The sequence below is a fragment of the Chroicocephalus ridibundus genome, chromosome 6, assembly GCF_963924245.1.
Source record: "Chroicocephalus ridibundus chromosome 6, bChrRid1.1, whole genome shotgun sequence".
NCBI classification, from domain to species: domain Eukaryota; kingdom Metazoa; phylum Chordata; class Aves; order Charadriiformes; family Laridae; genus Chroicocephalus; species Chroicocephalus ridibundus.
This window is the reverse complement of record NC_086289.1, coordinates 17978459-18000074: the sequence shown is the minus strand read 5'-3', so window position 1 is coordinate 18000074 and position 21616 is coordinate 17978459. Positions and strand designations below refer to the sequence as shown.

At 34.7% G+C, this 21616-nt stretch overlaps 1 protein-coding gene across 10 annotated transcripts in view; it reads left to right on the top strand.

The window, feature by feature from the left end:
* The window catches only part of CPEB3 (cytoplasmic polyadenylation element binding protein 3), a 95607-nt gene that overhangs the window by 11368 nt on the left and 62623 nt on the right, over window positions 1-21616 (top strand). The window lies entirely within an intron of this gene.

Below are 21616 nucleotides of genomic sequence, written 5' to 3'. Positions count from 1 at the left end.
TTTTTTTTTCCTATTAGGGGCTTTTTAATAAAAGCTGCTGAATTTTGCATACAAGATTGTAATCTGGGTTAATATTGATTGCTCCTATACTTAAAAAATGGCCAAAGTAGTCTTGAAACCATACTTGAAACCATCAATAGGAGGCAACTGTTTAGTTACATTGATAAAAATGAAATTCAAATTCATATGAGAGTTTAATATTTGCTGCCTGGGTTCTGGTTGCCTTTTTTCTTGCACACACACACCCTCCCTCTTCCCCGAAATTGGGCAATATGTTGACACGGTTGACACAGTAAGTTCTGCTTGTCAGCATTGTCAGCACTATCAAGTAATTCTGGCAGGTTTATCCATGTACATCTGCCACCCTTCATAATTGAGCATTTTTGATCTGCTGCAGAAATGTCTTTCAGTAAACTTGCTAGCATCACATTAATGCACGTTAGTAAGTGCTTTGTGCTAACCCATTCTTTTCTCTTATGTTGAGATTATAAGATTTTTTTTTTTAATTTGTGGTTTATATTTGATCAATTCCTTAATAAGATATGAAGCTCAAGATGTTCTAAGTTAAAAAAAAAATGTTCACTGCTACCCATTTTTTAATTCAGGTCTTTGCAGTGATCAAAAATTTTAAGCAGAAAACTTCTGTAATCAAGGGTTGTGTTCTGAGTCTGTAATATTTGAAGACAGCTGATAGTGAGCTGCTGATATATCTACTTCTAGGAAAAAATGTTGAATTTGAAAATGTTTCTCTTAAGAACATGTATATAAAGCAATATGCTAGACATATTCATCTTTGAATTTGAGTAACACATTAGTGCACCTTGTGTGTCAAAACCAATCGACATCAGTCCCAAGAAGCTGTGCTGCAGAACGTATCAGAACATTTAAAGTATCAATTGGTAGGAATTCTGTTGGTGTCTGCCTTGTGATTGGTGTTGAAAGGCAGCTAAAAATGCTTTGGAGGAGACTTTGCATATACTTACTGAGGAAAATTGATTGCACTCTAAAAAAAAAAAAATGAAAGAAACAAAGGTGATAGTTGGAAAAGAAAAGAAGCAATCAGTCTGGAATGAAATGTATTGTAGCAAATAAGAGTTGGAGATAAGATCACAGGAATAAATGTGCAATAAGGCAAGATATGAAATACAGAAACGTGGCCGGTTTGTTCTTCTGAATATTCTTTGGTTCTGAGTGGTTCAGGCTGAGGTCGTCTGTTGTGATTGTCATGTGACAAGCAGTAGTGTTGTGCCATTGTGCTAGGTGATCCTCATTCCTGGCATTGGAGGCTGGCATTAACTGATTGTCCCTGGGACCTGGGCAATGATTCCGTTCCTTTTTATAGCAGAGTGATCGGGCTTGAAGAGAGCTATTGTCATCTCATGCTTCTAAGCTCCTCCCAGAATTCTCTTTTCCTCCACTTGTCTCAGGTAAATAGTGTATTTCTTTTGGCCATATGAAGATACTGAGACACAGCTTTTGGGGTCAGGAGGATTGATAGTGCCTGAGATAGAGAGGAAGCACAGATAAGAAATTCTCTTTAGAGTGGAGAAGATAGAGAAAGAATTAAATGTTTGGACACCAGTATGCTAATTAAGGAAGTCTGTCCTGTAGATTTTTAATAATAACAACGCTAAAACAATTTCCCAGAAATTGTTCAAGTTTTGCTGCTTTCTGAGTAATGTTCCTTAGAAACAATAAAAAAATGCACAATTGCAAGTTTTAGGTTTAAAAAATGCATAGCAGTTTGGTGCTCTGAAGGTTCTGGCATATATCAAGTCATTCTTGGCAGCTTTAATGATAAATACTTTCCTAGTAGAAATAAATAAGGTGGTATTTATTGTGGATAAAGATAGTTTTAACATGCTATCTTTTGCAGGGAGGCTGAGAAAGGTTTTTTTGGGGGAGGTGTTTTGGTGTTTGGTTTTTTCCTCATCGATTTCCATAGGAATTAGTCTGGACGCAGATAAAATTATAAACTAAATTTAGAAATTATATATAACTTCAATATTTCATACTTTAAAAAATGCAAATCCAAACAAGCAGTGAGCTTGTGTATAAGTATCTATGCATAAATATACGTTTGTATGAATGAACATATATTATACATTTAGATATAGATACACTAATTAGTAATACATTAGCAGGCACAAGTACCTTGTCATGTGTTGTACTAAACGCACTGTAGTTGTTTATTGAGCAAAATGAAGGACAAGGGAATGGCCACTGCATAATATTTATAATTCCAGTGTGACTTTTGGTTGATGATTAATAGACTGCTCCTTAAGAAGCTGCTTTCTTTAAACATTTGAAGTTCTTCAGGCCTGTGAAGATTTCTCCATGCCAATATAGATGGATACTCAATTATGTGCATACACAAACATAAATATACACACATATGCAGTAAACTAATGCAGAGTAATTTTTGTCTTTGAGTCCGAGGGAAAATAATATTAAATACACTATTGACTTCAATTTTATAATGTTTGTGCTAAGTTCTTCATGGGCAATGCACGGGCTGTAGCTTATTTGTCATAGTTTTGTTTCTTAACACAACAATAATCTGAAATGCATATTAGGATATTCATATATATATATGTGTATGTGTATATTAAAAATGATGACTAAATTAAGCCAAGTTCAAGTATTGCAACATACAGGAGCGTAACAAATACTGCTTTGTATTTATGAGTAAATGAGTTTTACTGGCTAATACATTCTGGTGACTGTTGTTTTAAAGTCTGTTAAAATCAAGATTGATTTTTTTTTTTCCCCCAACAAGAAATATTTGTATGCAATAAGTCTATTTGAAGATTAATTTTTAAAGCACTGTATTTCTGTATTCTAAATTTTATATTCTGGGCTCTAGCTTCTTGACAGTTTAGTAGGTAACTGTACTTAGTGTTACTGGTGTATTGAAAACTATTTCTTAACATTTAGGAAAAAGAAAAACGTCTAATCTTAATTTTTCTTACATGATGACATACAAATACTGGCATCCTGCAACTTTATGAACAAAAAAAAAAAGAAAAAGAAAAAAAGAAAAGAAAAGGACCTAGTTGCTGTGGAAGTAACTTAGTCCACTTTTCTTTTTCTCCCCCCCCACCCTCTTTTCCTTTCTTACATGCTTCTGTTGTTACTACTAATTAGCACAATACATAGCCTGATTCTGAATCTTAAAATGTGAGAACACATATCGTGGTATCTCAGGAGTCTTCCAGCGTAACAGATACAAGCAGTACATGTCATTCTAGCCTTAGTAGTTGTGAAGTATTTTACGATTTTTGTTAGATTTTAAATTTGATTGAGTTCTAAATGTCTGTTTTCAGTAACAGTACAGAAGAAAAAGTACAACTGTTTCATATTTGAAGTATAATGATTTGATCACTAATTACTTAGTGATTGATGTCTTGATTTTTAAGTAACCAACTGAATCATAGGTAAGCCCTCAAAGTAAGTGAGGGTAGAGCAAAGGAGTGAGTTCAGTATGCACCTGATATTCTGAGCAACTCCATATATAGGCAGGACTTCCTTAAAATCATTAAATGTATTCGTATAGAAAAATGAATCAATAATTTTGTCTTAAAGATTAGACAAACACATCATCTGACTTTCCTTTGGGAGGTGGTGTAGAAGGGAAGGTGAAGGGCACGGTAATTTATTTTGCTGTTTCCCTTTTTGGATCATCCCCAGTTTTCAATTTTTTTTGCCTAAAGGTAGCTCTTATGAATTGAATGTAAGAGGAAGACAGACCTGGAAAAGTAATGTTTTCCTGTTCCAGGTGCTTTTTTCAAGAAGAAAATAGGAGTTTGCCGAGTGGATGATGAACATTTCCATTTCTTAGCAGTTGGTGAAATAGCTCTCCTTTCATTAAGGTCGCTCATAAGTGATACCTGTCTGAAGCATATCAAAGGGAGGCTAAAAGATGGCACTGCCTAATTTGAGGTTATATGGTGATCTTAAACTGTATACATCTGAAATTTGTGTGGACTGGGTAGACTACTGTGCTTTCAAAAACTTTTAAATTAGGCTGAAGAGAAAAACATCGTACCAAGACTATCCAGTGATGACCTTTGAGAGAGGCTCTAAGGCTCTGTGGCCTTTGTTTTTCTTTTTCCTCCTGATCACTTCAGATAGTGTTACAAGTTTGAAAATACTATTCATAAATAAAAGATGCTTGTCCTAGAAATTTAATCAAAACATTATTCCAAATTGTGGCAAAAACTCCCACAGGAAATAAAAGCCTTTACAAACTTCACTTTTTTCCCAAAATAAGCATGCTGCTTTGATTTTGCTTTTGCTTTTATCATAGTAACATGTAATATGTTATTTAAGGAAAAGGTTAAAGACCTTTTGCATAATGGCAGTCAGCAGACTTTAGATAGAAAAAGTATTTATTTTTCTTTTCCCTATTTCCCCCCCACACTCTGTCCTCTCAACTCCCAGAAATCAATATTGAAAGCTTTTGATGTATAATTGTTTGTTGCAATTAACTGCTGAAAATGGAGCACCATATTCTTTAGGCACAAAAAAGGATTGTTTACTCATATTCCATGTCTTAAAAAAAAAAAAAAAAAAAGACAAACCACCATGGTTTTATTGTCAGAAGATGTCAAAAGCTAGGTAAAGAAATTCTTTATAATCTTCACATGGGAGAAACAATAGAAGTAGGTGGAAGTTACTGCCTTCTCTCACGGGTAATCAGACTTGTGCCCTTCTAGCCTATTGCAAGCCCAGTTAAGTGCTTAGTTTTGCAAGATGCTGCCTGAAGTAGTTCTTACCACTTCTCATTTCAACCTACTTGTTTGGTATGGTGGCGTAGAAATAAAATTTCAGAAAGGGCAGGAAACTAAATCCTAATTAGGAAACTAATTCTAATTCCTGTTTACGCACTATAAGAGCAGCTAAATTTCCCTTTGGACTCTTTCTGGTGCTATGTGGGCTAATAACTTCCCTCCTATAGGGAAACTTCATAAATGTCCACATGTATTTAGAGATACTTTTTTGTCCTTCTAGCCAGCAACAAGAGTAAGTGGAACATGTAGCACAAGAGAAATAAACTATGCATACTTCAAAACTTTAGACAAATTTTCCATTCCCAGTAATATTAGCATTTTGTATATGAATATATGCAAAGTACATCTATATATCTGTGTATGTATAAGTAGTTCATTTTCTCCTGAAAGCAATTGTAATTAATTTTCAGTAACACCTGCTTTAGCACTACATTGACAAAATAGGTTTTGGTGGTGTTGAGGTAATTTGCCTCTTTTTCATACTTAAGCTAAACCTACTGTTTCAGCAATGTTTAGACTTTTCAGTTTTTAGTCTGTTGTGACGTTTTATACATTCTGTAACTAAATTTAGTGTACTATTACCACGTTTTGTTTCATTATTTCTTCTTTATTTAATTTTTCCCTGTTTCATTTAGTAGAAATTTACGAGAAGTGCAGAAACATGGCTTTTAAGCAATTATTAGAATATTTTACATACTGATAATAAGCAGGTGTCTCAAAGTAGTTACATGATGTACTATTTTTGTATATAGAAATATATCTTCATTAGTGTAATCTTTTTATTAATACTCGTAAATTTTAGAATTTTAAAAAGGCAAGTTGTGAAATGCCACAGAAACTTTCCTTGTGCATCTTCAAACTTGGTCAACATTTTCATTTTCATAAGCTTCTATTATATGATTCTGTCTTTTCCTATAAGTTCCCAGTAGCATTTGTAAAACACAGCTATTTGATATCTTCCTTTTCCTCAGTGTTTAATGTGGCTTTGTATCTTCATTGCATGCTTTTCCAACTCATCCCAGAGATAAAATTGTCAATTTTTGTAAGATCTTATAGAAAAGCACTGCGCTGACTGGGACAGATACCGATCTGCTTTGTCATAACAGTGTTAGGAGAAGGAGTGGTGTAATTTCCATTCTACGCGTGTAAGAAAGAGGCACAGAGTCTGGAGAAATCATTTTCTTCTCAATGTTCAATCTGAGAAGACTAAAAAGTTGGGGGTATGTGTCTTAAATATTTAGCCCATATAGCTCTTTGAAAGCAGAACATCCATTCACTGTCTCTAAGTTTGCTGCTTGTGTGAATCTCAAATTAGGCACCAAAAAGTGAAGAAAACAAATTGTAACCTGTGAAAAGTTTTAGTTTAAGTTACATGCCAATTATTCAGGAATTAAGAGCTTTTCATCAATGAAGAGAAAAGCAAAATATTTAATTTCCGTAATTTTGTGACCCACTTTTCCTTCAAATGTCCATGTCATTCTCTATTCTGAAAAAAAACAACATAGAACTTCTATAAACAAACAGCCTCTTAATTATTCATAAACATCACTGATGGACACTGGATGAGATAGGGGTTTAATTGCAAAAATGGTTTTGAAACATAGACAGCTATAGCTTATTTATGTAAAATTTATATTGCACAGGCGGTCCTACTCCTGCACTTCCTAGTTTTTTTTTTCATGTATGGCTTTGGAAAATTTGCAAGAATTGCAGTTTTCTTTTAAATTTCCTAGAGCCTAAGTAAAATACTTAAGCAAAACCGCAGATTCTCTTATGTGTTAGGATGATGACCTTCACATGATTCAGCAGCCAAGATGGAGTCTTTTGATCAACTCTACAGATTGTTCTTGGTTTAACAAAGTTAATGAAAGTAATGTGTACAGAGCACATGCTGTCAACGGGTTTCAGTTTTGTGTGAAGCGTGATTTTGTGGACGTGGCCCCTTTTTTGTTTCATCCAGTCTTGAACTGTTCAACTCTACCCCTTTCAAACTTCCCTTCTTCTAATTCTTTCTGTTCCTGCTTTTTGATCCCCTTTTTTACTGAGGCTTCTCATTTGAGTTGGCCTTCCCTATTTGGCTTGAAGTTACAGGGGAAGGCACAGTAAGGCCCTGTAGTCATAAACTGAATTGTGTTCACTTACTTTGTGGGAATTACTCCAGTGCAAACTTAATAGCATGAGGGCTTTTAAGTAGATTTAAACAAACTCGGAGAACGGAGTTTTCAGAAATATCATAGAATTGCCTAGGTTGGAAGGGACCTTTGAGATCATCTAGTCCAACCATCAACCTAACTCTGACAAAAACTATCACTAAACTGTATCTCTAAGCACTATGTCTACCCATCTTAAATACCTCCAGGGATGGTGCCTCAACCACTTCCCTGGGCAGCCTGTTCCAATGCTTAATAACCCTTTCCATGTAAAAATTTTTATTAGCTAAAAGTTCTAAATTTTAGGAATTTAGACATTTTAACCAACTGATAACTTAGTCTGAATATGCTGAGCTGATTTTCTTTCCCCATCCCCACACCCAGCTTCCAGAATCTGTGAGTTGGGATGGATTTTCACACAGATTGACAGAAAAATGCTTCTGACATAAAATGAGAAAAGCATTATGTCTTTAACATGGATGTTTTTTATATAGCTAATTTTCTTTTGTGTTATAATTGTAAGTGGATGTTCCAGTGAAATTCATTTTTCCTACGTGGAAGAATTATTGTGGGAGGTGCGTATCTTAAAAACCTTTCACCCTAAAAAAGTTATTTTTGGCAACAGTGTAAGCAACTTAAAGCTGACCTTTTAATGAGAAATGTCAGGCAACTTTAGAAAGTGATGCTATCTATAATGTATTATGTTTCTGAATTAATCTCTTGTATATACAAGAATGGCTCTTCAAAACAAAGACAATCACCCACTGAAGTTTTGTTCACAGAGTGGTAAAGGCTTTTTTTGCAAGTAAGATTTATTTCCTAAAGGAAGTCTTTGGTATTATGGCTTCTTATGAAAGTTGCTAAGAATAAAACATAACAAACACTTTATTCTAAAACATTTGAATGGTAAAATATTCTTTTGGATAAATTAAAATTCATAATTCCTCCTTGGAAGTTGCTGCTTCATTCTGCTTGAAGCAATGGAAATGTTTTAGGCTTTTACTACTGTTCCTTGCTAGTTATCAGCAAGGGAAAAAAAATAGTAAAAGGAAGGAGTTGCCATATCGTCTTGAATGATTATGCAATTCCTACCTAATAAGAATTAAAAAGGCCAACCCGGTGATTTTTTACTTGATTTTGAAGGATAAAGTTGAAATAGTCGCTATAACATCAGTGCTACTACATTATCGCTACTGTCTAGTTTCTTTACACTGTATGTGTAAATAAACTAAATATAGGAACAGGAACTAGAACCACCAAAGTAATTATATTTTTCTTCATTTTTTTTGTTATTTTTCAAATTCAGGTTTTTTTTTTCACTTATTTCTGTAATTTTCAAAGTTTTTAGTGGTTATGCTTTGTCTTTTATATGGTCATAATGAAAAAACCCAATTTTTATCTATTTATGTGTATGTTCTAAATCCTTGCTACAATGGGGTCTGTGTGGTGAAGTATGAATTTCAGGGTTTTTACTTTTTACAAAATCTTTCATAACATCCTAAAAGATTTCCTGGATCTTTCTTTAGTCTTAAATTTACTGGGTTTCTCTTCTGCTAACCTCAGATTTCTTCTGCCTCTATCCTTATTTATAAACAAACAAACAAACAAAACACAATAAAACAAACAAAAAACCCACCAAAACCCCATCTGGACAGTTCTTTTTTTTTCCCAGATGTTACTTCCTGCTGTTAAAATCAGTAATCGGCATGATTTACTAAAACTTTCTCACTGGAATCTGACTGTGAAATGCCATTTCATTTTAGTTACATGTCATACAATGTATGTAATAAACAACTCTTACCCTGAAAACATTTAGACTGTTAAACAAAAAAAAGGCATGGAATGGGTGAATAGTTGTGCAGCTATGGCCAGGTACCACTGGACCATCTTCTCAGCTATGCTGCGTGTTATCCTTTCTGTGTACACTTTTACTTTCACCTGGGATGGTGCACTTTTATGGAATTTTAGATTTACTTTTTTATGCCCTGTTTGTACAATTGCTTTTTCTGATAGTATTTTAAATAGTATTTTTTTCTTAAAATTATGTTTAGTTTGGCTTACAAAGATGTTCTATTAAATTAAGAGTATCTAAGAACGATGCATTGCAAGACGCTCTATTAAATGTTAGATCATCTCAATTTTTCAAGTCTGCTTTCCACTGACATGAGCATGATCATCCAGTCATTCCTTTTACCTTTTGTATTTCTCTCTTTCAAATGTTTCTATTTCTTGCCTATTAACCTAAAAAAAGATTTAAAAAAATCTGTCTTTCCAGACCATCCAATTAAGTATTAAAAAGGCAGTGTTAAGTTGAAAAAATTTTACTGGAATATTTAACCCTTATTTATAAGAAAGTACTTGTGCTTTAGTACAAGTAATGCATTTTTCTCATGTTCAGTAATCTTTTTAAATTTTATTTTATTTAAAATCTCATATGCAGGTATGAGAAGCTCTTCTGTAATTGCTCTGAGCAGTTCTTGTTTGTCTATTACTGATAGTGCATTGATTGAGATCTGAGAGAGCTTGTATCTGCTGTCTATATCAGGCAGACACCTAGAATGTAAAAAACAAGTTTAAACTTCTTTATAAAGTTTATTATGTGTTAAGCAGCCAGAAATAAGGTAGAGAATTAGCAGCATGTGACAGACAATCATGAAATGTTATATGACCTTACAGCAGTCAACAGATAATACTTAAATCCTGAGAAACCTTAAATCTAATGTATTAAGCTCCCATGTTCCCTGTGGTCTCACAAGGAAGTGTTTTCCAGACTACGACTCAGAGCCTTTTTAGGCAGATCCTTTAATGCAGTATTTTACTTTGTGAAGGAGATTTGTTAAAAGCATTAGTGAATTAACATGCAGGTAGCTAGTGTTACTACCAATTACTACGTGACCTTTACAGTAACTGTACATTTCTAAAGGGTTAATAAATGATTCATGTATTAACTGATTGTTAGAATTCAGCATATTGATGGCTTGTAACCAAATCTAATACCATCTATTGATCTGCTTAGTAACCACTAAGATATATAATAAGCAAGTCTGTCAATTGTTTGTAACGTACTTCATGATTTTGAAATTTTCTTTCAACTTTTATAAAGTTTATAAAGGTATCTTTATAAAGATACCTGTTACTTTTAAATGATGATTACCGTAACAGTCTGATCTAATACTTCATTTCGTTAAATAATTCTCTTACTCATGTATTTTTTCCAGGATCATATTGTTTTTTCCTGTCTCATTTAAAAACACCAAACCAAACAAACAAATTGAAAACAGTGACAGAAAGGGCTTTTCTTAAAACTTACAAAGCCCTAAGTAGCAGCTAACTGTGCAGTAGGAAGACTAAGGCAGAACAAGAGGGTGGAGGAAACAAAAGTCTGGGATAAGAAAAATAGCATTTTTATAATACAAAATAAAAGTGAAGTTGTAGTTTGTCATCTTGGCTTTTATGAAAATATACCTGTTCACTTTCTGGGGATGAGAATTTCTGCAAATAAAATCTTGTAAACTTTAGGCTGGGTTTGACATTTCTGTGGTAAGGGTCCTCAGCTTGGTGGCTCCTGCTACATTTGGCTGCTAATAAATGAAGCTGTACCTGTGACTTCTGTGTAATAAAATCAACTACAGTTAGCAGAGTTTACAAGTAATGTTTTGGTGCAGTCTTGCCTCCCTTGTCTAAACAGGAACACGCTCTTCTGACATGGTTTTGCAAAGTAGAAATAGTAGATTACTTATACAATAATTTTTTCTTGTTAGGCAAGGGAGAAGTAACTGATGTTGTGTGCACTATTTAAAACTACATGGAAATGGACTGTAGTAAATTTTACAGCTTGTTTGGAAGGCTTCACTTTCCAGAGAAACTGGAAAGTTTTCTTGCTATGTCACTTACATAGTAGCCTTGTTTGAATATAAACTTGAACTGGTCAGTGTTTCAAAATATGGCTCAGTCCTTGGCTCCATTGGACGTATAGAGAAAGAGAATAATTTAAAAGAACAAATACAATGAAATTAGCTTTTGTAATGAATACAGATGTGGATAGATGCAATAGGCAACCCTACTAGAAGTATCATTTTTCATACAGCCTGCAATTTTTTTACCTTTTCACATTTAACATTTATACTCATGGTTTATAATTGTGCAGAAATTAACTAATAAAACTCTTTCGGTTTTCCTCTCTGTGTCCTTCTCTCTGGTCAGTGAGGTCCCAGTTTATAGGGAAAATTGAGTCCTTGAGGTTATGACCTTGTAGTTACTGCTATTAAATATCATCCTGCTTTGCTGCAGTTCTTCAGATTAATTCAGTTCTTCCTATATGATGAGCTGATCTCCTCTGTATTGATGATATCTTGTAAATACTATTAGTGTATTCCTATTTTAATAACCAAAATTATTGATAAAATTGGTCTCAAGATTTGTCTTTAAGAAACTCTATTAGTAACTTTTCTTTAGCACGTTTCTCTGTTTAGTGCCATCACTTCTTTCCCTTTTTGCCATTTTCCTTCTTACCTCATTTGCAGTAATTACCATTTTTCCCACTTCTGTAGTTACTTTGCTTGTAGCACCATATGAAACACTATCTTGAAGTCCTTGTTAGATCAGCCATATCCTATTCCTTCAAGAATCAGAAATCATACTTTTCAGGTTATTGCATCGTTATCGTATGATGCTCCATTATTTCTGATTTTTATTTCTTAAAAAGAAGACATCCTTGAATTTCAGTCATAAAAAACTACAAACAATGTTTGTCACTATAGTTTCATGTCCTGCTTCAGTTATTGCAGTTCTTTCATTTTTATTTTGCTGGTCAGATATACACAGTACTGACATTCTTACTTGCACTAGCTTTAGTCATTCCACTAACTGTGCCTTACTGACCGATCACAGTGGTCACATGCACCTGATGTCTATTATTGAATTGGATAGGTGATATTCCTCTGTCTCTTACTGTTTACCTGTCTTTACTGTTTACCCTTGTTTACCTGATTTTCCCCTCTGTATGTGACAACTGATTATGGAGGCTATGTTATTTTCTCCTGACTTCTTCTGATATGTTTTTGTTTAATTCTTTTATCAGTCTTGCTAGACTTTTTTGGACATCTGTTGTCCAAGGTATTAATGCTGAACTTGTTACGATTTCTATGAATGTACTTAAGTGGCTGAACACTCTAGTTCTTATAGCAACATTTCTTAAGATGCCTGTCAGTCTCTATTACCTCGTACAAAAAAGGAAAATTCTGTTGCAAATCAGGTAGGCTTTTATCTCAAGACATTTTCCCTGTGCTAAATCAGTTTAGCTCTTGTAATGTAAAAGAAAGTGTTTTTCTTTCTCCTATGAGTATACTTTCCAACTTCAGTGAAGAGACAACATAAAGAAGGTTTCCTTTTGGTTAATTGCCTGTTCATACACGTATATCTTGTTTGTGATTTCTGAATTATTTTAATTCATCAAATCCAAATGTGCAGCAGTAATTTCAATGCGTAACCCCTAACAATGCAAAAATGCTTATGGCTTCTTCCAAGAGGAAGAAACATCTATTCTGGTTAGTTTTCAGGGTTTTAATATAAGTATTCAGGCACCTTGTATGTAAGACAGTTGTTCTTTCCCTCATACCTTCTATGCCTTAGTAAGAAAAGATGCAAGTATGCATAGTGTAATTCAGTTACTATTTTAATATATTTGTTATATGAAATAATATAATTAATATGCAAATACTGAATTTGTTATTAAACTGAAATTTTTCATGCGTGGGATAATTCAGTACTTGCAACCGGAAAAATTTCTTCTTTGTTTACAAAATTTGATCTGCAATGGAATTGCTTGCATATAATCGATTTGAAGAGTTGCTTCTAAATAAAACATAATTTGGGGCTGGGATTTTTTCCCTCCCCTTCTGCCCTTCCTTCCTCTAAGTGGAGCTTGATGCTATGAGTGGTCTTTGGGTTGCTACTCCCTGCTGTTTCCCACCTATTCAGTTGTATACGTGTAAACTTCATTAACTTTGAAGCTGAACAAATAGTTAATAGCAAATGTTCTTAAATTAAAATTTCTAACATGATGACACAGGATTGCTTCATATCCCAGTGGCTATACAGGAGTCCTCAACTCATGTTTTAGAAGTAGGTGCACAGCTTGAGAGAGCCTGTAGTCCTCTTTCCCATATGAGAAGGTGGCTGTGACAGCTTGGGACTCTATGATAGATTGTCCTCAATAAAGTCCGAGGATGGAGAACATTTGCTGCCCAACTATTCTCAATCCCCATTAGGAAGAAGGTGGCAGAGTGGATTTTTGTGTGTATGTCTTTAAAGAAGGTTTCAAATTCTTGTTCCAGAATTTGTCATGTGTATTAATTGTGCTGTAATAATATAAAGTTAGGACTTGTACAACTTACACGAGTAATTTAGTAATTAAAAGTATATGGCAGCTAATAGGTTAAATATTTTCTTTAAATCCTGCTGGATGCAAAGGGACATCACACTGAAAAGGTCACCTCCTTGTCTTCTCTGGGAGCTGGCTTTCATTGAGAGTGTTCGTGGCCTTGTTTAGGCCTGTGGGTAAATATTGTTAAATGACCCCACTTACTCACTCCCCATTTGTTACTGAACAACTATTCCCACTATACTTAGCATTTTCTTAGTTTGCTTTTAGAAGTAAAAGACATCAAAATGGTAAAATTACTGTCCTCTGTAAGGGTAGTTCTCCAAACCGGTAGGTGAAGATCTTGTCCTATGTGAACAGATGAAATGTCTTACTGTTGTTTTTTTTTTTTTTTTTTTTTTTTGTTGAAATACCTATCTGGAGTTCCAGCACCTACAAGCTTTTTTACTCAGGAGGCACTATTTCCTTAACAGGAATGGAACAGAAGCCTGACTTGAAATAGGCCGGTTAGATATTAGTTTAGTCGCGTTATTCTTAAAAGCACTGAGTTTGGGTGAGAGACAATATTTTGTTTGTCATAAGGTTTAAACATTTCAGTGGCACTTTGTTTTTTAACCTTACCAATATATCCCACGTCACTGATGATCAGTAACCATACAAAAAAACACTGTTTCTACTTCAGAGAAATCCTCGAGATTCCTTTACTGTGGTGGCCATAGTAAATGCAGCTACTGGGCAATGATGCTGACATCTGTTTAATAGTTATTACTTGTATTCTTGTCTCTCTCCCATTTTGTCTCATTATCCTATAATATCATGAGACAGACGGCTCCTATTGTAAATCTTTCTGAGACAATAGCTTCCTTATACAATATGTCTCTACTGTCTTTTACATTATGTGGTCCAGACTGCGAAGCGTGATCATTTTCAGATCCTTTCATGCTGTAGCATCCCTAATACTGCCTTCTCCCTTTGCAGTCTTTGCATCTTTATAGTGCTTTCATCTTGTGATTTGAGGTTTGCACTTATCTTGTGCTGATTTAGCTGCCAAGGTGTTCTTAGGTCAATGCTAGTTTTTCCTTGCTATGGGACACAGGCATCATTCTACTGAACAGAGTGGTAGAAGCCCAAAGGTAACTTAGCAGTGTTGAACTCTTGCACAGCAGGCCAATGAACCAGTTAAATTATGTCATTTTAATAGCTCAAGGGTATAGTGAATGGCCTTGTAAATTCTACTGCTGACATCTTTTTTTTTCCACTTGCTTGTTTTTGTGAATTGATGATCATCTTGGGTGTAACTACTTTAATCCTATATTTTACAAGTGTTAGAACCATTTGTTACTGGAATCAGTAACTATAATAGAAAGTGGATACATCAGCTTTTTGAGATGCATTCAGCAGCAGAACTGATGAGCAGATTTTTATCTAAAGCATCACGTTGAACAAAATATGACTACACATAAATCCTGTCAGTGAGTGCTCAGTCAATTGTAATGTCTGCAGATCATTCCCTACAGTAGTGTAATGGGTGTAAGAATAATAGCTGTTTTGTAGATTCTTTTGATTTTTTGGTTATTGTGGGGTTTTTGTTTGGTTGGGTTTTTTAAAATACATTGTCTAAATGTTTTGATGGTAAAAGGAAGATGTTTGAAATATTAAGTGTATTATATTTCTGTTTGCTGTTAATAAACAGCGTTCCCCATTGGAGCATTAGGTTAGGTAGTTTAAGCATATTTGACTAGGTGCTTTGCTATCTTTGAATCTGAGGTGGAGAAATAACATAGTGATCAAGTGAGAAGTACGCTTGGCATATTATAAAAGTCTGTATTGGCAGAATAGCTAAGGATGCTTCAAAGAACACAGTAAGTATGCTATTGCTTAGTAAGGCTCTCATGAAAGAACTGAACAATATAATATAGAACAAGAAAAAAATATATAAATTTTTTTATTTTTTTTTATCCAGTAGGGCCATATTGTAGTTTGTCCCCTGCAACTCCAAAACATGAATTGCCTAAAACAGGGGAACAGTTAATGTATTCCTTTGCCCTGTAGCTATGACCTCTACTTAGAAAAAGGCAGGGTAAATTCTGTTACTTTCATCCCTGCAGTTTGCAAGCAAGTATTGAATATTCAGTAACTTGTCAGGATATTTTGTTTATGTGATTATGATGCCAAGTCTTATGGCTATAAAGCCTGAACATTTTTATATATATTTTTTGCATATAGTAAGCATGTACAAAAAGGGAATCTCATCTTAACTGCAAAGTAAAATGACCTTTAAATGGTAATTCTATATAGTGCCTGTTTTATCTCTTCCTATTTCTGCACTTTTTAATTCATTTAGAAATAAAAATTCCAAACATTTCATGGAAAGTGTTTAGTTTTCTTGTAATATTTTAACACTCAGAATTTATAAGGGGGTAAAGTTTGAATATAACATTTACCTTTCTTTGTGGAAAAATGGCTTGAGTAGATCAAGTTTTCAATGCTTTTGGAATCAGTCTGAGCTCTTGCGTGTTAGCTATAAAAGTTTATATAACACAGACAAGATGATTAAATATTGTTAACTAGAGTTCTGAAATGTTATTTTAAAAATTATATGCAAATGTTTCCATAATCTGTATACAGTTAGATATTGTTTTATCTTTGTATTAAACTTCCTTATTTTTCTTAGAAGCTTTTTGAACAAGCCTAAAAAAAATAAATCACCTTTTGCCCAGTGAACTTCTGAACATCTGTGAAAGTAAAATGTGTTACAGTTGGTAGTGAGAAAAGAGAAATGTATGAAAAGTTGATGTGTTTCTTCTGTGGGCATCCCAAGAGCAATAATAAAATTAGAAAACATTCCCCTTTTTGTTCCAGTAAGGGAACATAATAAAACTGGCTTAGTTTAATACTATCCAAAATTAACTGGAAAGATCAAAAAAGAAAGCGGAATTAAAACAAAATTCCATTAAGACTTAGTACTGGTAGCTCTGCTGTAATGTTCTTTATCATAGGCATAGACAAATTTACCCTGTTTTTTCCTTCCTACCTACATTTTATGCCGCCTTATTTGTTTTGTTCTATTTTATTTTTTCATGAAATCCAATATAAGGAAAAAATTACTGAAATTTCTGGTTATTCTAGTTCTGCTGGCATCTGTGTTGTCAGTCATGTTGTTATTGGCAGCATTCCAGCATCAAGCTGCAAAGGAAGTAACGCTTGCTATTTACAGTTTTGTGATTCTTTTGCAAAGTGATCATTTTACTTTACCATGTGACCATGTTCCTCAGATTTCCTATCTTTTGAAAGATTTATTATTTTTTTTTAAACTTTACTGAGACTGCAAGTAGGATTGCATCCCAGCTGAAGCGGCTAGGAGCTAAAGACTGCTCAGTGAGTATTTAGAGCTTGCTGTATGTGATCATTCATGTGCACCATCATGGCAGATTGAGCATGTCCCGAGCCAAACTTCTGTAATACTTTTTTTGCAGTTGCTGTTTTTGCAGCTTTGGATTGGGATACTGGAGCGAGACAAACTTGTTTTCCTTGTGCTCTTAGTAATAACCCCTGCTGCAGGTGCTAGAACAGAGTGAGCGAGCCTAGTTTAAAACAGTGCTGGCATTTTACCCTGTATTTATTCAAAGCTGTGCTTCCATTGACTTTCAGCTTTAGTTGGCAATGCTTAGCCATCCTGTGCAGCCAAAGCCAGGCTTATGCCAGGCACAGAAGAATGAAACTCAGCAGTGACCACAGTGAAGAACTTTGCATTGAGAGGAAAGTTGTTTAAGCCATAAGAATTTTAGCCATTCCCCAGGATCTCATCTCTTCCTTCTGATTGAAATGCTTCATGTAATGTCCCAGAATCTAGTAAGTACAACATGCTGAGACTTCTGTGACCCTATCTGGAGTTTTGGTGTTTTCCTGGAAACAGTTAATAGTTCCATGAGTGCAGGCCATCTTGTTCAGCAAGGTTGGGCTGCATTGTGCCACATACTGGTGCAGGAAGCTTGAGAATCTAGGGCAGCATGAAAATGTAGAACACTGAAATAAATTACTGCAACTAAGATATTGTTCAGAATATAGGAAGCTTGGAAGCTTAATTGGAAATCTGTTTGCAGATGGCCTGAAATATACAGACACGGGGAAATGTATCTTTGGAAGGGTCTAGTTACCTGAAGTTTTACTGGTTGCACACTGGAGAAAAAAAAAAAAAAGGCAGATCAGGTGTATCTCTCAGCTCAATGTGTATTTTGTGTTACAGATGGAGATGACCATGCCAACAAGGATTTAACACATGCATGAATACTTGGTTAAGGATTTTGAGTATGGAAGATAGCTAGGCTTGGGCAACATGTGTTAGATTCCTGACGTGCCTTCTCAGGGTAAAACTTTTCACTTTGTGACAGTAGTTTAATCAATTAATGGTCGAGTGTCTCAGCTGCCATAATCCTCTGCAGACACAGAAGAAAAAGATACAGCTTCAGTTTCTGGAGCGAGGTGCACGTTCTCCATGTCTCTGCCATGGAATGTGTTGGTCATTTCCTTTTTTAGTTCATTAGTTCCAATTACTTTGGGCTATGTATTCAAGCTGAAAGAGGTAGTAAGGAAGCCAGGCTGTATTAAGGTCCATTTAACGCATATTTCGACCCCAGCTATAGATCTGGTCTTGACTTTGTCATCCATAATGTAGTCATATATTCTTTTCTCATTTTTTACCTTTCCCTTTTACCAGTAAAGACGTGGTTTGTGTATCTGTCGGGAGGGAACTGAAGTAGTGGTAGGTATGCCTTGCCCTTTCATGCCCATGCTCTGAGTCTGAAGGGGGCAGGACAAAGCACACCACATTAAAGGGTATGACAAAGGGAAAAAGTTCTTTTGATTTCAAATGATACACACATGTCAATTACATACTTCAGGCACTGCTAAGTAATCTCTTTTTCATAATTAAGATAACCCTCGAATTTAAGAATGTCTTTTCCCCTCCTGGAATTTGTTGACACACTGATTACACCTCAGCCATCTCCTGGAATAAGCAACACAGGCATCTGTCCTAGATATAAACAGACCTCTTCAAAGCACTGTTTTGATTCATTCCTAGAGCTGGTTCATTATGCATATCGGATGGAGACTGGAGACCTCTGAAAAATTACTATGGTTGTGTAATTAAAGACTAGCATAATTCATATGCACAAAAGTGTAAAATGCAGGTAAAATGCAAATTATTGTATTTTTTCATTTTATTTTAGTTTCTTGACTCTGCAGTTATTTTTTGGTAAAGTTACTATTTGTTTGGATTTTTTAACTTAACAGACAAATTATAGACACCGTATTTTGTGACATTTTTAATCAGCCTTACAAGTAAGATACTTAAAGGTAGAAAGTTGACACCCAACTTCAACTGAAGGTCCATTTCACTTTGTGATCCTTCAAAAATCTGATCCTGTGTATGCATTTGTAATTTTTCACTATGCTTAACATAGGCACTTTGAGGAAGTGCCATGGATGTCGTGGATGAACATATAGATAACAGCCAAGGGTTGGCATTTAAAGTTCTGGGACCCATACTTCTCTAAGAGTTATTACTAACTCTTTTTCTTTCTTTCAAGACAAGAGTATTGTAAGAACTGATACATGCTGCCATGTACACTAGAAGCTAATGAGGAAGGACGTTTCTGTCTGTATGCAGCAAAAATACAATCCAAATGGGCAGGCTGGACTTAAGCTTTTGCTGACTTAATGATTGTTGCATAGCCAAAGGCAGTGCCTTGTAGCTGGAGATTTCTCTTTTTTCCATAATGTAGTTTATCTAAATAGGTCTTAGGATCTTTGTCTTCTCTAGAAGATCCCAACGGATTTTCCAGACTTGCTGGATTTTCAAACTGCTTTTCCAAGGATGTTACTCTGCTTTATCATTTTGTAGCTTATATTTCGATTTCCATTCATGGTCCTAGTCCCAGAACTTCCTTGCAAAGGTCTCATGTGCTACTAAGGACCTTTATGAATTGTTTCCATTCTTGGGATTGTTTGGCAATATATTGGTTGCCTGTGGAAACAATGCAAAAGGCAAATCTGGGAGATGGAACAGTATCAGTTTACAAAACCAGGAGAACCTGTTCATGCTGAGAAATAAAATAAGGAATCATCATCCAGTGGATGTGTGTGCAGAAGCACCAGCATTCTTGGAAGAAATTGCTGAATTTAGGAAACAATCTGCAAATCTGCTGAGTACAAATGAGTTGCTACTGAAATGAAAGCTACTAAGAAAAATGGTAGTAGCCCTTTTACTTAGGAGATAGAATGTTAGCCATGGCTTGTTTGTTTAATCACCCACACTACAAAATCTGTAGTCAGCATGCGTTATACCTACGCACATGCCACAACATACTCATGAAAGTCTGTTGTGTCTAAATTTTCTTTTTGATTTAGCTTGCTCAGGTAGTATAGTGGGAAGCGTTATAATCGCCTAGGTAAAGGGGTTTGATTAAATTGATCTTCCTGTGTGCAAGGTAGGTCTAATTACATCTTGAAAATATATTGCAGGTTTCTATGCCCCTTAAAAGGTTAGAAAGATCCTACATTCTGGCAAACCTGCCTTTGATGCTATGATTTTTTTTTTCTCCCTTTTTCACATGCGTCCATGGGCACACCTCTAACACAGGAAGTTTTAGAACAAAGTAGGACCTCCCTACTTAAAATAGAACATATTTATGTTAATAAAGGACAATTAAATTCAATTTGGAGGCTGTGTCCTCTTCTGAACCCACTCCTTCTGGTCTCCAAGACTGTAATCTCAGGAATGTTTAAAGCTGGAATAAACTATCATTGTGGCAAAAGCAGCAGTCCTGCCCTTTTGCTGTCCAGCCAGTTGTTGGTTTTGCCAGCTCAGCTCTGCTACGGCTGTATAATAAGCCAGATCAGGGGCCTGATCTGACAGAAAAATACTTCCCCACCCCTATTTAGGATATAAGCTGTGTGTTTGCTTTCGTATTGTCTCTTCAAAAGGTTGCCCTAGTTCAGTACTGTAACACTTGACCTCCTTATATATTCACAGTACAGATATATATAAAATGCATTTAAAAGAAACACAGAGAAAAAGACGACTAAAATCCTTGCTTTGAGGGAATAATATAGATCCTATTTAATCAAATTACTAGTCTATCACAAGGATGGAATTTTTTTTTACATCCAAGTTACGCTTTTTCTTTTCAATCTAGCCTTGCATTTCTTTAAAGAAAGTGAATATGAAATAAACCAAACTCTTCTCTCCTACTACATATTACCAAGCAGTAGGTTGTTTTAACCAAAAAAATTTTTTTCATTAGGAAAAGAAAAAATTACCTCAGGGTTTTGGGTTTTTAGTGCGTTTGATTGTTTTGGTGTTGGTTTTGTTTTTTTTTTTCTTTGTCAAGGTCTATTTTAGATTTCCCGGGCATAAATTTTATTTTATACTCCATATGTATTGATCCACTTGGATAGGTGAACAAGTACTTTTTTAAATACAGTGTACAAAAGTTGGCATTCTAATTAGCTGTAGCAGACATAAAAATCATCAACAATGATAATTGAAAATCAGTGAGCTCATTTGAACTTTAGTGTTTAGTATAGCTTCTAACAGAAATCAAGTATTGTTCTTTGGATATCACGTTTGCCAAAAAATAATCAATAGTTGAAATAAATGTGTGAAGAAAGTAATGCTAGTCCACTTACAGAAGATATAAAATTAGCATATTGGAGAGGGAAAGTTGGATCTTCAGTGTTGTGTAGGCAGAATGTGGGAACATGAGACTTTTGGCAGTAGGAATATCTGTATTTCAGGACTTTCTGTAACAGCAGACTTTTACTAGTATGTGTATTTATTTGAATTCCAGAACAGGAATATTAAAAGCAAGCTTAATTATACCAGTGAACACATTCTCTCCTTTAGTTTTATTTAAAGACATCCTAAGAAAAAGAACGTTCAAGAGAAATATTACATATTAAGACAAAACTTGTGTTAAATTTTCTATGGATACTGCTGCTTCTTGTCTGAAGATTTTAAATTTTATTCTTTCAAGCAAAAAGATTATCTTGTATTAACCAGCATGTGGAAAATGTTCCAGAAATCTTGGAGGCATATTACAACGACAGTTTCAGTTTGCACAGTAGACGTTAGACCACTCTTTATTAATTGTATCATAATACAGTGTACAAAGAAAAACTGCTATCTTTTACATACTTGTGCTTTACCTTTTTCTTAATGATAGTGATGAGATTAAGAAAACAAATGTTTTTTAGAAACTGTCTGACTACAACAAGGGAACCATTCT